Raw genomic sequence first — 18,647 nt, 5'->3', positions numbered from 1 at the left:
TGCTTGAATGCTTTCACATTATTTCATTTTTCATTAAAGGCAAACACTTCCTCTGTTGATTAGTTAACGTTTCAGATGTTAAAATCTACTGGGTCACCATTGGCAGTTGGACTTGGAACTGGAACTCAAGCTGTTTCCCTTGGGTGAATGGGAGTGAGGCTCAGGGGTCTGAAAGGGTTCTGAGGATTTCATGCTGGGGCAGGTCACCGTGGAGGGGTGGGTAGAGCAAGGTCTGAAAAGGAACCATGAGCACAGTGAACATTGTGCTTCCTTAAATCTAAACTCGAAGTTTAGGAACGATGAGAGGGAAAGCTTGAAGGCAGTGTGAAAAGAAACAGCTTTTCTCTTTTAATTTGTGGTATTTAAGACTGTCCAAAAGGCTGGAGAGACAACATAATGGTTCTGCTATAGACTTTCATGTCTGAGGCTCCAAGCTCCCAGGCTTAATCCCCAGCACCACCATACACCAGAGATGAGCAGTGCTGTGGTCTCATTCTGTTTGTATCTCTCATTAAAATAAATACAACATTTTTTAAAATATTTATCTTATTTATTTATTCCCTTTTGTTGCCCTTGTTGTTTTATTGTTGTAGTTATTATTGTTGTTGTGGTTGTTGGATAGGACAGAGAAAAATGGAGAGAGGAGGGGAAGACAGAGGGGGAGAGAAAGACAGACACCTGCAGACCTGCTTCACCGCCTATGAAGCGACTCCCCTGCAGGTGGGGAGCCGGGGTTCGAACCGGGATCCTTATGCCGGTCCTTGTGCTTTGCGCCACCTGCGCTTAACCCGCTGCGCTACAGCCCGACTCCCCACAACATTTTTTTAAAGACTGTTCGTAGACCCTTCTTTATATGCGTTTTGGAAATTGCACTGTATCAGTCCTGAATTACAGTCTCACTGCTGTACCTCAAACAGGATGGACTCAGATTTCAGTTTGTCTTTGGGCTTTTATACACAGCAGCTGCTCGATTGGATGTGTCTTTGCGGCCTGCATAGTTTAATTCAGTCTCTCTCCCCCCCCCAAAAAAAAAAAGTGTATTTATTATGTGTGAACCAGGGCATCACTCTGGCACATGCAATAATGGAGTTTGAACTTCATGTTTGAGAGTCCAACATTTTATCTGTTGTGCCACCTCCTAGGCTACAAGTCAATTTCCCTTAAGTTCTCTGTTTCCTTGCAACGGTCTTCAGCCACCCTAATGACTGGAGTTAGAATGTTTGCCGTGGCATTAGTTCTGCATCTTCACCTGCTGGACTCTCCTGTGGATATTTTGTCAGTATCTAGAATTCTGTGACTGAAACATTCTTTTGACCGCTCCATTTTAGTTTCCCCTCCAGATTTCCCTAAAGTCTTTTAAATTGTATCACCATTTAAATACTCTTGTTATCTGCTTTCTCTTTGCACCTGCCCATTCCTTTTTTGTTTTTTGTTTTCTTCTTGGTATAAATTTTTGGTGCTGGAGCAATGAAAAATTATAAAATAGAGACCTTACTTCCAGGGTGCTCTACCATGCGTGTGTGTGTGTGTGTGTGTGTGTGTGTGTGTGTGTGTGTGTTGGAGGAGGAGGGTTGATGTGATGAAAATTTCAGGAGTATATAGCTAAAGCAGTGATGACACTCCAGGAGCTGTGCTCAGGTAGGGCAGGTGCTGGGCAACTGGAGATACTCAAGCCCATCTTTGATGGTTCCCTGGAACCAGAACACCTGTCACTGTTGGGCAATCAGCCTTTATTTGAGAAATCCAGGTGACAAGGTGAGGGCAAACGGGTAATTCTGAACATTGTTCTCAGTGTGTTGGGGTAAGAGACACTTTTGGGTAAACCATCTAACTGGGTTCACAAACCAGGACCTCCTCAGAGCAGGCAGCACTCTGCACCTGCTGTTGCAGCAGCAGGTAACTGCTGCCTGTTAACCAGTCCATCCAGAATTAGTCTCAGAAGTTCTACTGAAGGGAGTCGGGCGGTAGCGCAGCAGGTTAAGCGTACGTGGCGCAAAGCACAAGGACCAACATGAAGATCCCGGTTCAAGCCCCCGGTTCCCCACCTGCAGGGGAGTCGCTTCACAAGTGGTGAAACAGGTCTGTAGGTGTCTTTCTCTTCCCCCTCTCTGTCTTTCTCTCCTGTCTCCATTTCTCTCTGTCCTATCCGATGACATCAACAACAACAACAATAACTACGACATCAACAACAACAACAATAACTACAAAAGTAAAACAAGGGCAACAAAAGGGAATAAATAAATATTTAAAAAAAAAAGTTCTACTGAATTGCATAGTAGTGTTGTGTGGTAGAAAGGACATCCAGGCCCGTGTGACAGGAGGGAAATGGACAAGTGCAGAGAGTGCCAGAGGTGACCTCCATGGTTAAGATAGCTGGAAGTGGAACCTGGATTCTTAGACTCCAAAACCCATGTTTCAGTCCTTCCCCCCCCCCCACAAATTTCTTAGTCATTTCCTGTTATTTACACCCTCTCTTCACTGTGAAATACCTCGTGTTTTATTTTTCCTGGAACTGGGGTACAGAATTCCTCGCCTTGTTTTTGTTTGCATAGTCTTGTGCTTAAAATCTTTGTTGTGGCTTGTTAGATTTATACTGAAGGAGACTATGGTTATCTCGGGGCTGAGAGTTGAGGTGTTTTTTAAAAGTGTTTATTTTATTTTATTTTAATGAGAGAGAGACATAGAGAAAGACTCAGAAGCTCCAGAGCATTGCTCATCTCTGGCTTATGGTGGTGCTGGGGATTGAACCTGGGACCTCAGAGCCTCAGGCATCAATGTCTTCTGCATCACCACTGTGCTGTCACCCCAGCCGGAGCTGAGGTGTCGTACAATAAAGCCTTTTTCTTTCTCACTTGTCTATAAGATAGTGTTGTGTTAGAGACCCTGTCTGCCCCCCAGGGTCTGTGCTCAGGTAGGGCAGGTGTTGGGCAACTGGAGATAGATACTCAAGCCCATCTTTGATGGTTCCCTGGGACCAGAATACCTGTCACAGTTGGGCAATCTAAACTTTATTTGAGAAATCCAGGTGACAAGGTAAGGGCGAACATAGGTAATCCTGAAAATTCCTTCTCAGCACCTGTAGGAACCTTTTCAGGTCCTTCTTAGCCTTTCATCTAAATGACAAAATGGAAACACTATTGTAGGAAGTTCGGCAGAAGAGCAGCAGAGCATTGTAGAAGAATCGTCCTTTCTCGGGGTAACAAGGTCTCCCACCAGCTTTCTGCCAGGAGGGAGACTAAGTGTTGAATGGAACTTCCCAGGCTGAGGGCACATATCCGACTGGGTGTGCTCTTTGGCATCATGACCTCTTTCCTTTTTTTTTTTTAATATTTATTTTTAGTATTTATTTATTTATTCCCTTTTATTGTCCTTGTTGGTTTACTGTTGTAGTTATTATTGTTGTTGATATTGATGTCATTGTTGGATAGAATAGAGAGAAATGGAGAGAGGAGGGGAAGACAGAGGAGGAGAGAAAGCTAGACACCTGCAGACCTGCTTCACCGCCTGTGAAGCGACTCCCCTGCAGGTGGGGAGCTGGGGGCTGGGACTGGGATCCTTACGCCAGTCCTTGCCAGTCCTTGCGCTTTGCGCCACATGCGCTAAACCTACTGTGCTGCTGCCCGACTCCCTTTTTTTTTTAAAAATATGGAATGCTTCACGAATTTGCATGTCATCTTTGTGCAGGGGCCATGCTAATCTTCTCTATCGTTCCAGTTTTAGTATATGTGCTGCTGAAGCAAGCACACCTCTTTATTTATTTATATATTTTTCCTCCAGGGTTATTGCTGGGCTCGGTGCCTGCACCATGAATCCACCGCTCCTGGAGGCCATTTTCCCCCCTTTTTGTTGCCCTAGTTGTTGCAGCCTCGTTGCGGTTATTATTGCCATTGTTGACGTTGCTTTTGTTGTTGGATACGATAGAGAGAAATGGAGAGAGGAGGGGAAGACAGAGAGAGAGGGGAGAGAAAGACAGACACCTGTAGACCTGCTTCACCGCCTGTGAAGCGACTCCCCTGCAGGTGGGGAGCCGGGGGCTCGAACCGGGATCCTTACGCCGGTCCTTGTGCTTTGCGCCACGTGCGCTTATCCCACTGCGCCACCGCCCGACTCCCCTCTTTATTTCTTTAAATTAGTTAATTCTTATTTTGAATACAGACAAAGAGAAATAGAGAAGCAGGGCTGGGCAGTAGCGCACTTGGTTAAGGGCACATAGAATGAAGTTTAAGGACCCGTGCAAGGATCCTGGTTCAAGCCCCTGGTTCCCCACCTGTAAATGACAGGAAATGACTAAGAAATTTATGAAAAAAGGACTGAAACATGGGAGTTGCTTCACAAGTAGTAAAGCAGATCTGTAGATGTCTTTCTTTCTTTTTATTTATTTGTTTTCCTTTTTGTTGCCCTTGTTTTTGTTGTGGTTATTGTTGTTATTGATGTCGTTGTTGTTGGATAGGACAGAGAGAAATGGAGAGAGGAGGGGAAGACAGAGAGAGGGAGAGAAAGAGAGACACCTGCAGACCTGCTTGTGAAGCAACCTCCCGAGAGCTGGAATTGGGATCCCTCCGCCGGTCATTGTGCTTTGCGCCATATGCACTTAACCCACTGTGCTACCACCCAGCCCCCAGGTGTCTCTCTCTCTCCTCCTTTATCTCCTTTCCGCTCTCAATTTCGCTCTGTCCTATCCAAAAAGAAAATCGCCATAGGAGCAGAGGATTTGTGGTGCAGGCACTGAACCCAGCAATAACCCTGGTGGAAATAAAATAAGATAAGATAAAATAGGGAGTTGGGAGGTAGCACAGTGGGTTAAGAGCATGAGGCGCAAAGCACAGGGACCAGCGGATCATGGTTTGAGCCCCCGGCTCCCCACCTGCAGGGGAGTCGCTTCACAGACGGTGAAGGAGGTCTGCAGGTGTCTATCTTTCTCTCTTCCCTCTTTGTCTTCCCCTCCTCTCTCCATTTCTCTCAGTCCTATCCAACATCAATAATAACTACAATAATAAAAACAACAAGGGCAACAAAAGGGAATAATTATTTTTAAAAAATTTTTAAAAATAAAATAGAGAGTGGTCTAGGAGGTGGCGCAGTGGTAAAGCTTTGGACTCTGGAGCATGAGTTCCCGAGTTTGATCCCTGGTAGCACATGTGCCAGAGTGATGTCTGGTTCTTTCTGTCTCCTCCTATCTTTCTCATGAATAAATAAAATCTTTTTTAAAAAGTAAAATAAAATAAAAGTAGAAAGGAGGGAGAGAGAGATAGCTGCAGCTCTGTTTGACCATTCATGAAGCTTCCCTCGCAGCTGGGAACTAGGGCTGAAGTTAGCTCCTTACACACTATAATGCATGCACTCAGCCAGCTGTGCCACCACCTGGTCCCTAGTCCCTTTTACTTTTTCAACCACACACACACCTGCCAGTATTTAATCTTTTTCAAGATACAAGCACACGTCAAGCATCATATTTTTACCTCAGGTTCCCGTCTTTTTAATTTGTGCTACAATCTCTAAATGCACAGAATGTCTCCACAACTCTCCCACCCATGGTGAAGAACTTTCTTTTAAAAAAAATATTTTATTTATTTATTAATGAGAAAGATAGGAGAAGAGAGAGAAAGGACCAGATATCACTTTGGTACATGTGCTGCCAGGGATTGAACTTGATACCTCCTGCTTGAGAGTCCAGTGCTTTTTTAAAAAAATTTATTTTCACTTCTTGTTGCCCGTTTTTCTTTCTTTTTTAAATTTTTTAAATTATATTTATTTATTGGATAGAGACAGCCAGAAATCAAGAGGGAAGGGGGTGATAGAGAGGGAGAGAGACAGAGAGACACCTGCAGCCCTGCTTCACCACTCGTAAAGCTTTCCCCTGCAGGTGGGGACGGGGCTGGAACCCGGGGCCTTGTGCATTGCGATACATGCGCTCAACCAGGTGCGCCACCACCTGGCCCCAACCCCTGTTGTTTTTCATTGCTGTTGTAGTTGTTGTTGATGTCATCGTTGCTAGACAGGACAAAGAAATGGAAAGAGGAGCAGAAGACAGAGGGGGGGAGAGACAGACAGACAGACACCTGCAGACCTGCTTCACTGCCTGTGAAGCGACTCCCCTGCAGGTGGGGAGCCAGGGGAGAGTCCAGTGCTTTATCCACTGCGCCACCTCCTGGACCAAGGTGAAGAACTTTCTAACTGGGTTTCACCACAACCGGTTGCAGCAAGAACCTAGTTTCCAAACATACCACAAACGAAGAACAGAGTGAAATGGGTCATAGCATATGTACAGTAAGAGGCCAAATACTCATCTCAACTGCAACTCACATCGAGGCTTACTTCAGAGACTTTGACTTCCATATCCAAAAAAGATGGGGCCTGGATTTTTCAGCAAGTTCCAACCCCATAACATCAAGCCCAGTTAAAACAGCCTTGAGATGTAGGTGTGTGGTGGTGAAAAAGGACCTAACTTGGGGGTGGGAGATGAAAATTTTTACCAGTGTATCAACACTGTTCTGTAAACTATTTCCCATCCACCCCCATCAAATGATGGTTCCTGTCATTATGAGCTTACACTTCAATGGGAGAAGACCAATCCCCATGTAATCAAGCAGGCATTGATGGGCGCTGTGGGGGAAGTTGGTGGGGGGTGCAGAAGCCTGCTTAATGCACTGGGTCCCGCAGGCAAGCCTCACTGATAGTGGACATTTGCACGCAGAAGGACAGGAATGGAATCCTCTGGGTGAAATGGCAGACAGGTAGAAGCAGCCCTATGGGGGAAGGTGCCCCTTTCTCACACTCTCCTCACTGTGAGGCGCGCTCCTTGAAGCACCCAGGTTGGTGCTTCCAGCTCTTCAGGACAGTTGTTTTCCAAAGCAAAACCACAAAGGCTCTGTTCAGTTCCCCATTCTTTGAAAGGATATCGTACAACCATGAAGAAATCTTTTCAGTCATAAACACCATAAAGTAAAAGAGCTTAGCAGCGTCTCCGTATGTGAGGACCCAAGACCTGAACCCAGGACCTTGCCTATTGTAATGCATATGCTATGCTGGATGTGTTGGGCTAGCGTGGGCGTGCCTTCTTCCCAGGCGCATTCTCTCTGGGTTGAGAACTCGACTGGAGCCAGCCTGGGCTGCTGCTTACTCAGCGACAGCGACGTGAGAGAGAGACCAGGAAGGCATGGGGGAGTGGGAAGGCAATGTGTCTTTACTGATAAGAGACAACGCTTTTATAGGATAGAACCGGAAGTGGCAAGTCGGAAAAGGAAATGGCTAGGAAAGGGGGTGGAGAAAAGGAAAAAGCGGGCTAAGGTAGAAACTTCCTTAGCAACTGTTGCAAAGGTTTTAACCAGTGGGATTAATGTTACCCTGCAGGCAGGGCTGATCTCGAGGTAGAAAGAAGATAGATCAAAGGTATGGAATTGGGTGGGGATTTTTCAGGCAAAACAGTGATTATGTAAATAGGCCATAGTATCAGGAATTCAGGGGAGCTGGCTTAATGCCCGACAGGATGTACCTACCACCACCTGGCCCTCTTTCCTCATCCCTCCCAATTTCTCTCTGTATCAGTAAAAAATAAAGAAAGAAACTGGCCTCCGGAAGCAGTGGATCCATCATGCAGGCACCAAGCCCCAGTCATAACCCTGGTGACAATAAATAAATAATGAATGAATAAATAAATAAATAAATATCTCTGGATATTAAGGGTCAGAGTACTGCTATAGGCTTAGTCGATTTTGTTTAATTTTTTTCTTTCCTTTTTTTTTTCCACAGCTAATGGAAGGAATGGGGACACAGAACTCTCATGGTGGGAAAGGTGTGGAATTATACACCCCTGTTATCTTATAATTTTATAAATCAATTTTAAATCACTAATAAAAATAAAAGAAAGGAGAAAAAAAGGATAAGACGTAGAAAGAGAGAAACAAGAGAATCGAAGACACCACTATACTGGTCCTGCTAATCATGAAGCTTCCTGTTGGTGTGGTGCCTCCCATCTAGTTATGGGGCACATGAACCCCAGTCCATAAGCTGGTAAACTGAACTTTATGGGGTATGCCATCCCCCAAATGAGTCCGGTTAAGATTTCACCTTCAAGAAGTGCACTCCTCCTTGTAGATTTACATTCCATTCCTGCTTCCAGCAACTGTCATCTGATAACCAGGACAGAGGGCGTCCTTAGTATGAAGGCTGTGTCGTAACTATTATGATTATAATGCTTTTGTACCTTCTTAGTGAATAAAGAGAAACTTTCCAGGTTTCAGGGAATGGAAACATCCTGGAACAATGGAGACTGATGTGGAAACTTAGTTCATTGTTCTAGATGGAGACGCTGGCAGGGCCTTGTGATTCTCTCCCCGACCTCTGCCCTTTTCCTGAGTGTCAGATGGTTGTCCTGTGTGGAAGAAGCAGGCTAGATGCTCCCAGTTCTTCCACCGTTCATGCCAATAGCTAATAGTGGTTTCATTTTCACTCAGAAGAGATTTCAAGTAGACAAAACCGAAGTTTCTGGCTAAACACTTCTTCCCTCTTTCTGATTTTGGTGTAGTCTGTCATTTTCTCAAAAATATAAATATTTGTATATATAACATTCTGATAAGAGGAGTGTAAAGTTCCACTTCAAAGAAATTGCAAAAGCAACACATCCTATAGTCAAAACTAAATGGATAGAGAAAAGTACATAGTTAAAAGTCACTGTTGGGGAGTCAGGCGGTAGTGCAGCAGGTTAAACGCACGTGGTGCGAAGCACAAGGACCAGGATAAGGACCCCGGTTCGAGCCCCCGGCTCCCCACCTACAGGGGAGTCTATTCACAGGCGGTGAAGCAGGTCTGCAGGTGTCTTTCTCTTCCCTTCTCTGTCTTCCCCTCCTCTCTCTGTTTCTCTCTGTCCTGTCTAACAACAACGACACCAGTAACAACAATAATAATAACTACAACAATAATAAAAAACAAGGGCAGAGGCCAGGTGGTGGCGCACCTGGTTGAGCGCACCTGGTTCAAGGACTTGTGTTCGAGCCCCTGGCCCCCGCCTGTGGGGGGAAAGCTTCACAAGTGTTGAAGCAGAGCTGCAGGTGTCTCTCTGTCTCTCTCCCTCTCTATCACCCCTTCCCTCTCGATTTCTGGCTGTCTCTATCCAAATAAATAAATAATGATAATTAAAAAAAAAAAACAAGGGCAACAACAGGGAAAATAAAATAACATAAAATAAAGTCACTGTTGATCTTTAAAGGGATTTTAATAAGCTCAGAGAAGTTTGAATTATTGTGGTTCTCTGTCTTAATCTCAAGGTTAGTGCACAGACCTGGTTTGGAGGCTGGGCCAGAGATGGTTCCCTTCATTGCCTGTGATGATCCTGTGAAGTAATAATGCCAGGATTTGCATGTCCAGGACTAGAGGAAGGGATGGCTGAGTGTTAAATGCACTTCTCCAGCTGTAACCATCTAATTGATGTGGCTTTGCTCTGGGCCATTCAGATTCCCCTTAGAGGACTTGAAGCTTTCAAGCAGAGGTTTTTAAGAAGAGACTCAGCAGATCAAAGAAGCAAAAATAACCAGCTTGGGTTTTGTTTCACTTTATAGAGCTACCGAGTTTATTTACCTGCCCCCTTGACTTTCCCACGCTGTCTGTGGTTTGTTTTGTTCTTTTATTGGGCTGTTGGGAAAAGTCACAGTGCATTTTTTTTTTTTTTTTGCATAGAAAAATATATCACACGGGGCCAGGCAGTCGTGCACCTGGTTAAATGCACACATTACAGTGTGCAAGGTCCCAGGTTCAAGTCCCTGGTCCCCACCTGCAGGGGGAAAGCTTCATGAGTGCTGAATTAGGGCTGCAGGTGTCTCTCTCACTCTCTGTCTCCCCTCTCAGTTTCTCTCTGTCTCTATCTGATAATAAATAAATATTTTTTAAAAAAGAAAAATACATCACAACTTTCCCGATAACCCAAGAGAATCAACTGTCACTTTGTACAGCTGGTTACAGGACAGCTCATAGCCACATCTCAAAACCTTGCTCTCTAAGCTGCGTGTTGACCTGAGAAGCTCCTTCCCCAGTCCCTCTGGCTGAGATGGGACCAGGTTGGGGTGAGGAGTGCTAGGCACAGGATCAGCCAGAGCTGTCTTCCTAGTAACTCTCCACCTCTCTGGCCTGTGGGAGAATAATTTGAACATTAAAGGACTATGAGTGGCTAAATTGTATATGTCTTTCTTACTATAGCACTTGAACAAACTGGAAAAATTATTATGAAAAGTTTCAAACATCTGCAAGAAGAAAAGGGAAGAGTGTGGTAAGCCCTCATGGAACCACAACTTCAAACATAGTGGTGTAATTTGCTCGTGTCCCTCTGGGGTTAGAGGCGGATGGGATGCCAGGGGGGGACCTCCTGGCCCCATACATGTGAAACATGACTTCTTCTGCCGCCGAGCTACATCTCCAACCCACATCACGGGTTATTTATTTATTTATTTATTTATTTATTTATTTACTGAAGGCATGTGAGTGGAACACAGGGTTAGTGAGTTTTAACTTTTTATTTTCAGCTTCATGATGTGTACTGTCTTTTGTGAGAATGTTATCAGTTTAAATTTCAGAAGATGATGAAGACCAGAAAAATAGCTCACTTGGGTAGTGCTCTACTTTCAGACCTGGCCCCCCTGCACTAAAGGAAGTCTTCATGCTGTGGTTGACTCTATGTCTCTGTCTGCTCTTGCTATCTGAAAAAGTCAACTTAGATGAGTGAAGTCCTGAGACAACCTGACCTAAAAAGATATATATGGTGATGTTTGCCAATTTACCCTTCTCAACATTGATTTGCTTTTTGACTGTTTGGCCTTTTTAAAAAAATATTTATTTATTTATTTATTCCCTTTTGTTGTCCTTGTTGTTTTATGTGGTCGTTGTTAGATAGGACAGAGAGAAATGGAGAGAGAAGGAGAAGACAGGGGGAAAGATAGACACCTGCAGACCTGCTTCACCGCCTGTCAAGCGACTCCCCTGCAGGTGGGGAGCTGGGGGGGGGGGGGGGCTCAAACCGGGATCCTTACGCCGGTCCTTGTGCTTTGCTCCATGTGCGCTTAACCCACTGTGCTACCACCCGACTCCCAGACTGTTTGGCTTTTTGTCACAACTTCTAGACTTGTTTCTCCCTTTCTTCTCGGTGTTTGTGTGGCTGAACTCTTGACTGTTCTAAGACTTTTGCCCAACGTGTTTATAAGTCAGAAGGGGGAAATTATAGCAGGTTCTTTCCTAGGTTATTTATCTTCCTTTTCTCATCAGACTTTTGTTGGACACCTATAGGAGCTGCACATTCTGTGGCTCTTGCCATGAACAGAGACTTCTTGATGAAAGAACTTTGACCTCTAACGAGACAGGAACAGGTTTCTCTGAGAATGTGTGTTTCAGTCAGTGCAAATCTGTTCGTTTAGGTGGGAAGTTTTGTTTGTTCTATTTTCAAGCAGAGAGAAACAGGCAGGCAAGCAGAGAAGGAGAGACACGAAAGCACCAGAGATTTCCAGCTAGCTGGGGCTGGAATCTCAGTTGCATTCATGGCTACCTGGTAAACTATTTCTCCAGCCCCAGGTGGAGATTTATTTATTTATTATTTTCTCTTTTATTGCCCTTGTTGTTTTATTGTTGTTATAGTTATTGTTGCTGTTATTGATGTCGTCGTTGAATAGGACAGAGAGAAATGGAGAGAGGAGGGGAAGACACAGAGGGGGAGAGAAAGATAGACACCTGCAGACCTGCTTCACTACTTGTGAAGAGACCCCCCTGCAGGTGAGGAGCCGGGGGCTCGAACCGGGATTCTTAATGCCGGTGCTTGCGCTTTGCGCCACATGCGCTTAACCCGCTGCACTACTGCCCAGCTCCATTTATTTATTTATTTATTTATTTATTTATTTATTTATTTATCAATTGGGTGGAAATTTCTGAAGAATTAAAGTTACAATGAAACCTAATCTGCTTGTGAATGATTGTGGTCTAATTTTTACTGTTTATTAGATATAAATCAGTAGTTGAACTTTTTTTTTTTTTTCTGTTTCCACCAGGATTATCATTGGAACTTGGTATTTTTTGTTTTGTTTTGCTTTACTTTTGATGGGACAAAGAGAAATTGAGAAGGGGTAGGGAGATAAGGAGAAAGACACACACACTTAGCATTGCTTTACCACTCATGACTCTTACCCCTACAGGTGAGAACGCAAGACTTGAACCCAGGTCCTTGTGCATGGTAATACGTGCACTATACCAGGTGCACAACTGCCCGGCCCCAGTGGCTGAACTTTGTTTTTGACTTTTCAACATTTCTGTTTCCCTTTGCAGCTGACAGAGCATTTTTATAGTTGTCTGTGTCCTCAAAGTGTATTAAAGACCTTTGAAATTAAGTCCACACAGCTGTAAGTTCTGAACAGACAGGTTTGAAAGTTCTTTAATGTTCGGATAGGGAAGACGGCGCCCTTCAGGGTTACCCTGGGGAAAAGGAGCTCCTGCTTCATGTCAGTGCACATTCTCTCCAGAACTCTGTCGGAATCACTCTGTGGGCAACAGAGTTGTCCTTGCCCCATGGGTCTCTGAGGTGCTCTGTGGATAATTGTGGGGCTGGCAAGTAGTGGGTTCCTTGGGATGAGTTGATAGCTGTTTCCAACAGACCTCACGGGTACGTGGGGTCTCTGTGGCAAACAGTTGCCAACAGGATGTTTACATTCCTTCTTTCCCTTTCATTTCCCCTTTTCCCTTCTTGTTGTGCTGGGACCTTATACATGCACAATGTCACTACTCCTAGGCCAACTTTTTGATACACACACACATATACACACGAGAGAGAGAGAGAGAGATGTATCACAGCAGCACTGGAACTTCGTTGGTGTTGTAACACCCCATGTGATGCTAGGGCCCAGGTGTGGGCTGTTGTGCCCTACCTGGTGAACTCTCTCTGTCCCTAAAACACTTAGTGGCAGATGCAAGTGAGGTCAAATGTTTAAACATTTTTCAACCAGTGACAGCTATTTATCTGTTTCTTACATACCTTTCAGGTTCTCCCTTCTTGGAGATTTTCACAATGTTAATGGAGGTATACTTTTATTCCAAGTCATTTTTAAAACATTTGAATAATAGTGCTTTACAAGCTTACATGGGATAGTTACACACTGCACCCATCAAAGTTCTGTACTCCCATCTTCCCAATGATAATATATATATATATATATATATATATATATATTTTGCCAGAGCATTACTCAGCTCTGGCTATGGGCTTATGGTGGTGCAGGGGACTGAACCTGGGACTTTGGAGCCTCAGGCATGAGAGTCTCTTTGCATAACCATTATGCTACCTACCCCTGCCCTTGAGATATTTTTCATACAAGAAACCATACGCATTTATAGTGTACAGCTTAATGAATGAGATTTAAAGGATTTGTTTCCAGAGCATCAAACCTAGATACAGCGTTTTCCCATTGCCTCAGAACAGTACCTTCTTATTTATTTATACAGAGCATTGCTCAGCTCTGGCTTATGGTTATTGCTGGGGATTGAACCTGGGACATCAGACCTTCAGGTATGAAAGTCTTTCTGTATAACCATCTTGCTATCTCCCCAACCCTCCAAAAGTTTCCTTACCTCCATGTTAGCCTATTCTCTGTCACCAGAGACTAGTTTGTGTTTGCCAGAATTTTACATAAACGGAATTCATAGGATATTTTCTCTCTTGCATCTGCTACTAAGTGTTTGAGGTCAGCATTGGGGTTACTTGGCCTTTTTGTACTGAGTGACGCTTACCGTCTAGACTCTACCCATTAACCTATCACAAGCACTTGCGTTTCCAGGTTTTGGCCACTTCAAATAAAAGCACCTGAAAGTGTGGGCTAATACCTGGGGACGGAATGACTTAGCTGTATGTGTGAGGGCTCTCTTCTTTCCCTTAGCAAGCTTTTACTGTATGTAAAATATAATAGAGAGAAGAAAGAATGGTATATACGAAAGGTAGAAAACTGGGGGCCGGGAAGTAATGCAGCGGGTTAAACACACATGCCACAAAGCTCAAGGACCAATGTAAGGATCCCGGTTTGAGCCCCCAGCTCCCCACCTGCAAGGGGGTCACTTCACAAGGGGTGAAGCAGGTCTGCAGGTGTCTCTCTTTCTCCCCCCCAAGATTTCTCTATCCTATCCAACAACAACAGCAATAACACAATAACAACAATGGCCTCCAGGAGCAGTGGATTAATAGTGTAGGCACCAAGCCCCATCGATAACCCTGGAGGCAAAAAAAAAAAAGGGTAGAAATCAAAATAGGTTTTGGAAAAGTTTTTATTTATTATAAGAATATGCACAGATTAAAGAATATTCTAAATATGTTATCATTATGTATCAATTAATAGCCACTTTTGGGAGTTGGGCGGTGATAGCGCTGCGGGTTATGTGCACATGGCACAAAGCGCAAGGACCGGCTTAAGGATCCCAGTTCAAGCCCCGGCTCCCATCTGCAGGGGAGTCGCTTAACAGGCAGTGAAGCAGGTCTGCAGGTGTCTCTCTTTCTCTTCCCCTCTCTGTCTTCCCCTCCTCTCTCCATTTCTCTGTCCTATCCAACAAAGATGACATCAACAGCAATAAAAACAACAAAGGCAACAAAAAGGAAATAAATATTTTTTAAAATGTTTACAATATTCTACCCAAAAAAAGTATAATTTTTTGGTGTATTGCACCAAAGTAAAAGACTCTGCAGGGGGTGGGGGGGAGGGTTCAAGTCCTGAAACATGATGGCAGGAGGAGGTCCTAGTGGGGGTTGTATTGTTATGCGGAAATGTTATGCATGCACAGACTATTGTATTTTACAGATGACTATAAACCATTAATCCCCCAAGAAAGAAATTTGAAAGAAGTTTATAATCTGACTACAAGCCAAATTAAAAAAAAAAACTTTCTGTTCTTGTATTTAAAAAAATTATAATTTGGTACTTCCTTAAAATTGAGGAGAAAGTGTCAAGCAAAAAATTTGAAAGTCTAAGTTCTTGTGAGTGGGTAGATCCACCTGCAGGCCCCAGGACATCGGGACATGTGGTGACCCTTAGGGAAATCTGCCACCATAACCATGTGTGTCCTATTTCCCTGTTTTGAGTTTCCCTATTACCATCATGGCTACCCCCTAGTGACTTGTGATTTCTGTCCATGATGTCATGGGACAAACCCTATGTGGAAGTGTGACTTGTAAACATCTACACCACCACTACCTCTCAGAGCGGTAGAGCTTTATAGTAGAGAGGGGCTTAGTGGGTTTTGTTGTTGTTGTTTTTAATATTTATTTATTCCTTTTTTTCTTGCCCTTGTTTTTTTTTTTGTAGTTATTATCAATGTTGTCATTGTTGGATAGAGAGAAATGGAGAGAGGTGGGAAAGACAGAGACGGGGAGAGAAAGACAGACACCCGCAGACCTGCTTCACCGCCTGTGAAGCGACTCCCCTGCAAGTGGGGAGCTGGGGGCTCAAACTGGGATTCTACTGTCAGTCCTTGCACTTTGCACCACCTGCACTTAATAGCTGTGCTACTGTCTGACTCCCTGGGCTTAGTGTTTTTTAAAGGATTGTTCTAAAAAATCTTTTTTTTTTTTTTCACCAGAGCACTCCTGTGGCTTATGGTGCTTATGGTAGTGCAGGGGATTGAACCTGGGGCTTTAGAGCTTCAGGCATGAGAATCTTTTTGCATAACCATTATGCTATTTACCCCTGCCCTAAAAAAAAATCATTTTTAACAGTTCCGTTGTTTAGAGGTATTTGTGTTTATGATGATCTACTTTAGAATCAAAATATTAATTAGAAACCATTCAGAAGCATCAGAGGTTCATGTCCCCAGATGAGTTGGACAGTAGGAGTTACAGGTAGTGTAGTTTACTTTTAAAAACACATTTTATGGGAGTCGGGCAGTGGCGAAGCGGGTTGAGTGCACGTGGTGCAGGGCACAAGGACCAGCATAGGGATCCCGGTTCTGTCTTTCTCTCCCCCCTGTCTTCCCCTCTTCTCTCCATTTCTCTCTGCCCTGTCCAACAACGATGACATCAATAACCACAACAATGTTAAGCAACAAGAGCAACAAAATGGAAAATAAATAAATATTTAAAAATACATTTTATGGGAGTCTCTCCTCCTCTGTCTTCCCCTCCTCTCTCCATTTTTATCTGTCCTATCTAACAATGATGACATCAGTAACAGCAACAATAACAGAGGAGGAGAGAGAAAGACACCTGCAGACCTGCTTCACCGCCTGTGAAGCAACTCCCCTGTAGTTGGGGAGCCATGGGCTTGAACCGCCGGTCCTTGTGCTATATACCATGTGTGCTTAACCCGCTGTGCTACTGCCCAACTTCCACCTTTCTCTCTTAAACCCTGTGTCATCCCCTTCCCTGTGGGATGTCGAAAGAAGGCTCACACTCAGCATGGCGCCACAGGCGTCTCAGCTTTCCTCATGCCCGGGAACAGCACATCCGTCCATGTGGCTGTGCAGATGACATGTTTGGAAATCGTGACTTCTCCCTTTCTCTCCCGCTCCACAGCCTCTGTATCTACTCACTATATTCCATAGTGGTCTGTCTTTCTTATATCTGAGGGGAGCCCACACATTGCTGGATCACCACATTAGCCTCAGGGTAGGCACAAGGGTAGGCACTTCTCAGTGCCCCTTTCCAGGCACCTGGGAGACAGTGTGGTGCTAGGTTAACTGATCCTGCAGATAGACAGGCCTGGAGGGGCAGGCTGAGAAATGCTTGGTGAAGTAAATATTCAGGATCTCTGTAAGAGCATTTGATATTTTTCTTGGGTGGGTGGGGGTAGGTAATAGTAGCTTCTACAAACTGAGAACTGCTTTTAAATCCAGTAAGACTATTTTTGAGACCAGGAATGGTTTGGGGGCACCTTTGGGGAGTGTGGGGGGGGGCAGAAGTTTTAAGTGAGAACTTGAAGAAAATCTTGGAGAAATGCTCTTTTACAAATAGATTGTTCGAGTTTTCTTTTTTTGTGTTACATTTTACTGCAACCACCTACCTCCTAAAATAGGAGTTTAGACAGAACAATGGTTTCTGGCTAGTTTGTTCTAAAATCAGTAAAAGAAATGAAGGCGCTTGTGCTGTCTGGGGTTCAGCCCTGGCAATCACTGGGGTGACAGATGTCACAGCCAGATCGCCCTCACATCCAGCTTTCTGGAGTTCTGACTGACAGACTTCTGCAGCAGGTCTGTCTACCTTGTTCTGCTTGCAACAGAGTGACTTAACATGGCATGGCCCTTCCACATCCCGTCACGTGAGACTGTCTCTAGGGCCATCTCATCTGCCTGGTGCTGTTTTGTTCTTTGTCAGCTGAGTGAAAGGATGGGTGGGGTGCACGATTTTGTAACGCTGGTCTTGTGGTTTTATAAAGAAAGGACTGAGGTATAATCAGTGACACAGAAGAGGAGCAGAGATGTAGGGAGGTGGAGCAGGGCTTCCGTATCAGTGTGAATTCCAGATCGAGGAAGGCATCTCCGCCCCACCTGTATGTGCTCACTCACAGTTGTGGTCAGAGAGCTTTGCTTTTGTAAATGCTGGGCTTCACACCATGACATCAGCTGTTTTCAGACTAAATAAAGGCTGGACACTTTTTCTAAAAATTACTAATTGAATTGTTTAAAAGTGCACAGGAAGCCCAGTGAGTTAGTTTAGTCATCTCCACATTAATTCCTCCCAAGTGGTAAAAGTAAAAAAAACAACAACAAGCATTTCTAGAAATTTCAGTTGAATTTACCATAAATGGCTGGTGCTGTAGTACACGACTTTCAGGTAGTTATAGAAGAATTCCAGATAGCTTAGTTGTCATTGTTCCCTACAACAGCTTAGGCATGCTTGATCTGTAAACAATTTCTTCTTGACCCTGGACTGTGTTGAGGCCACCCATTCATCGTACAGTGGGGATGATGAGTATTTACACTGAGCTGGTGAAATACTGAACATGATTGTCCTATGATTGTAAAAGCACATTGAGCTGGTTCAACAGACACTTGCTGTTTGCGGATGGGAAGCTTAGTTCATAGAGCCATAAAACATATAGAGGTGGAGCCAGGAGTCTGGGTCAGCACACTGTTTATTGTGTATGAGGAACAGTGGGTGATACCACACGCAGCTCAGGCACAGGGCTCTAGAGATGGATATTGAGAAATAGGTAGGAACCCGATAGAAAGCACTTCCAAGTTTACTTTTATCACACTGATACACAGTTTGTGTTTTTTTCCCTCCTTTTTTAATATGTGACTAATAGTGGGTTTTATGATTTTAGATTAAGATTACACCATACCACACCCACCACCACCAGAGTTCGCTGTCTCCACCCTCCCACCTCTACTGTGCTTCTCACAAACCTTAGAAACAATCTGCTTGTTCCTCTTTCTGGTTTTTTTTTTTTTTTTTGCAAGTTCATAAGGTGTCAGGTCTTTAGATTTCACATATGAGTGAAACCATCCCGTAATTATCTTTTATCTCCTTAGTTATATCGCAAGACATGAGCACCTCCAGTTCTACCCATTTTTTTTTCTCAAAGGACACAGTATCATCTTTTTTGATCACAGAATAATACTCCGTGGAATATATATGTCATAACTTCTTTAGCCAGTCATCTGTTGATGGGCATTTAGGCTGCTTCTACTCTTTGGCTCTTGTGAAT

The 18,647-nt window shown here is 44.1% G+C and overlaps 1 protein-coding gene and 1 non-coding gene across 2 annotated transcripts in view; one reads left to right on the top strand and one right to left on the bottom strand.

The window, feature by feature from the left end:
- Window positions 1–18,647, top strand: part of CYTH1 (cytohesin 1) — an 88,859-nt gene that overhangs the window by 10,172 nt on the left and 60,040 nt on the right. The window lies entirely within an intron of this gene.
- LOC132542228 (U6 spliceosomal RNA) lies at window positions 3,640–3,744 on the bottom strand. The gene has a single exon (XR_009553334.1). It is a non-coding gene; the product is annotated as a U6 spliceosomal RNA (small nuclear RNA).

This window comes from Erinaceus europaeus, chromosome 12 (assembly GCF_950295315.1).
Source record: "Erinaceus europaeus chromosome 12, mEriEur2.1, whole genome shotgun sequence".
Taxonomy (NCBI): domain Eukaryota; kingdom Metazoa; phylum Chordata; class Mammalia; order Eulipotyphla; family Erinaceidae; genus Erinaceus; species Erinaceus europaeus.
This window is presented reverse-complemented; position numbering and strand designations above follow the sequence as displayed.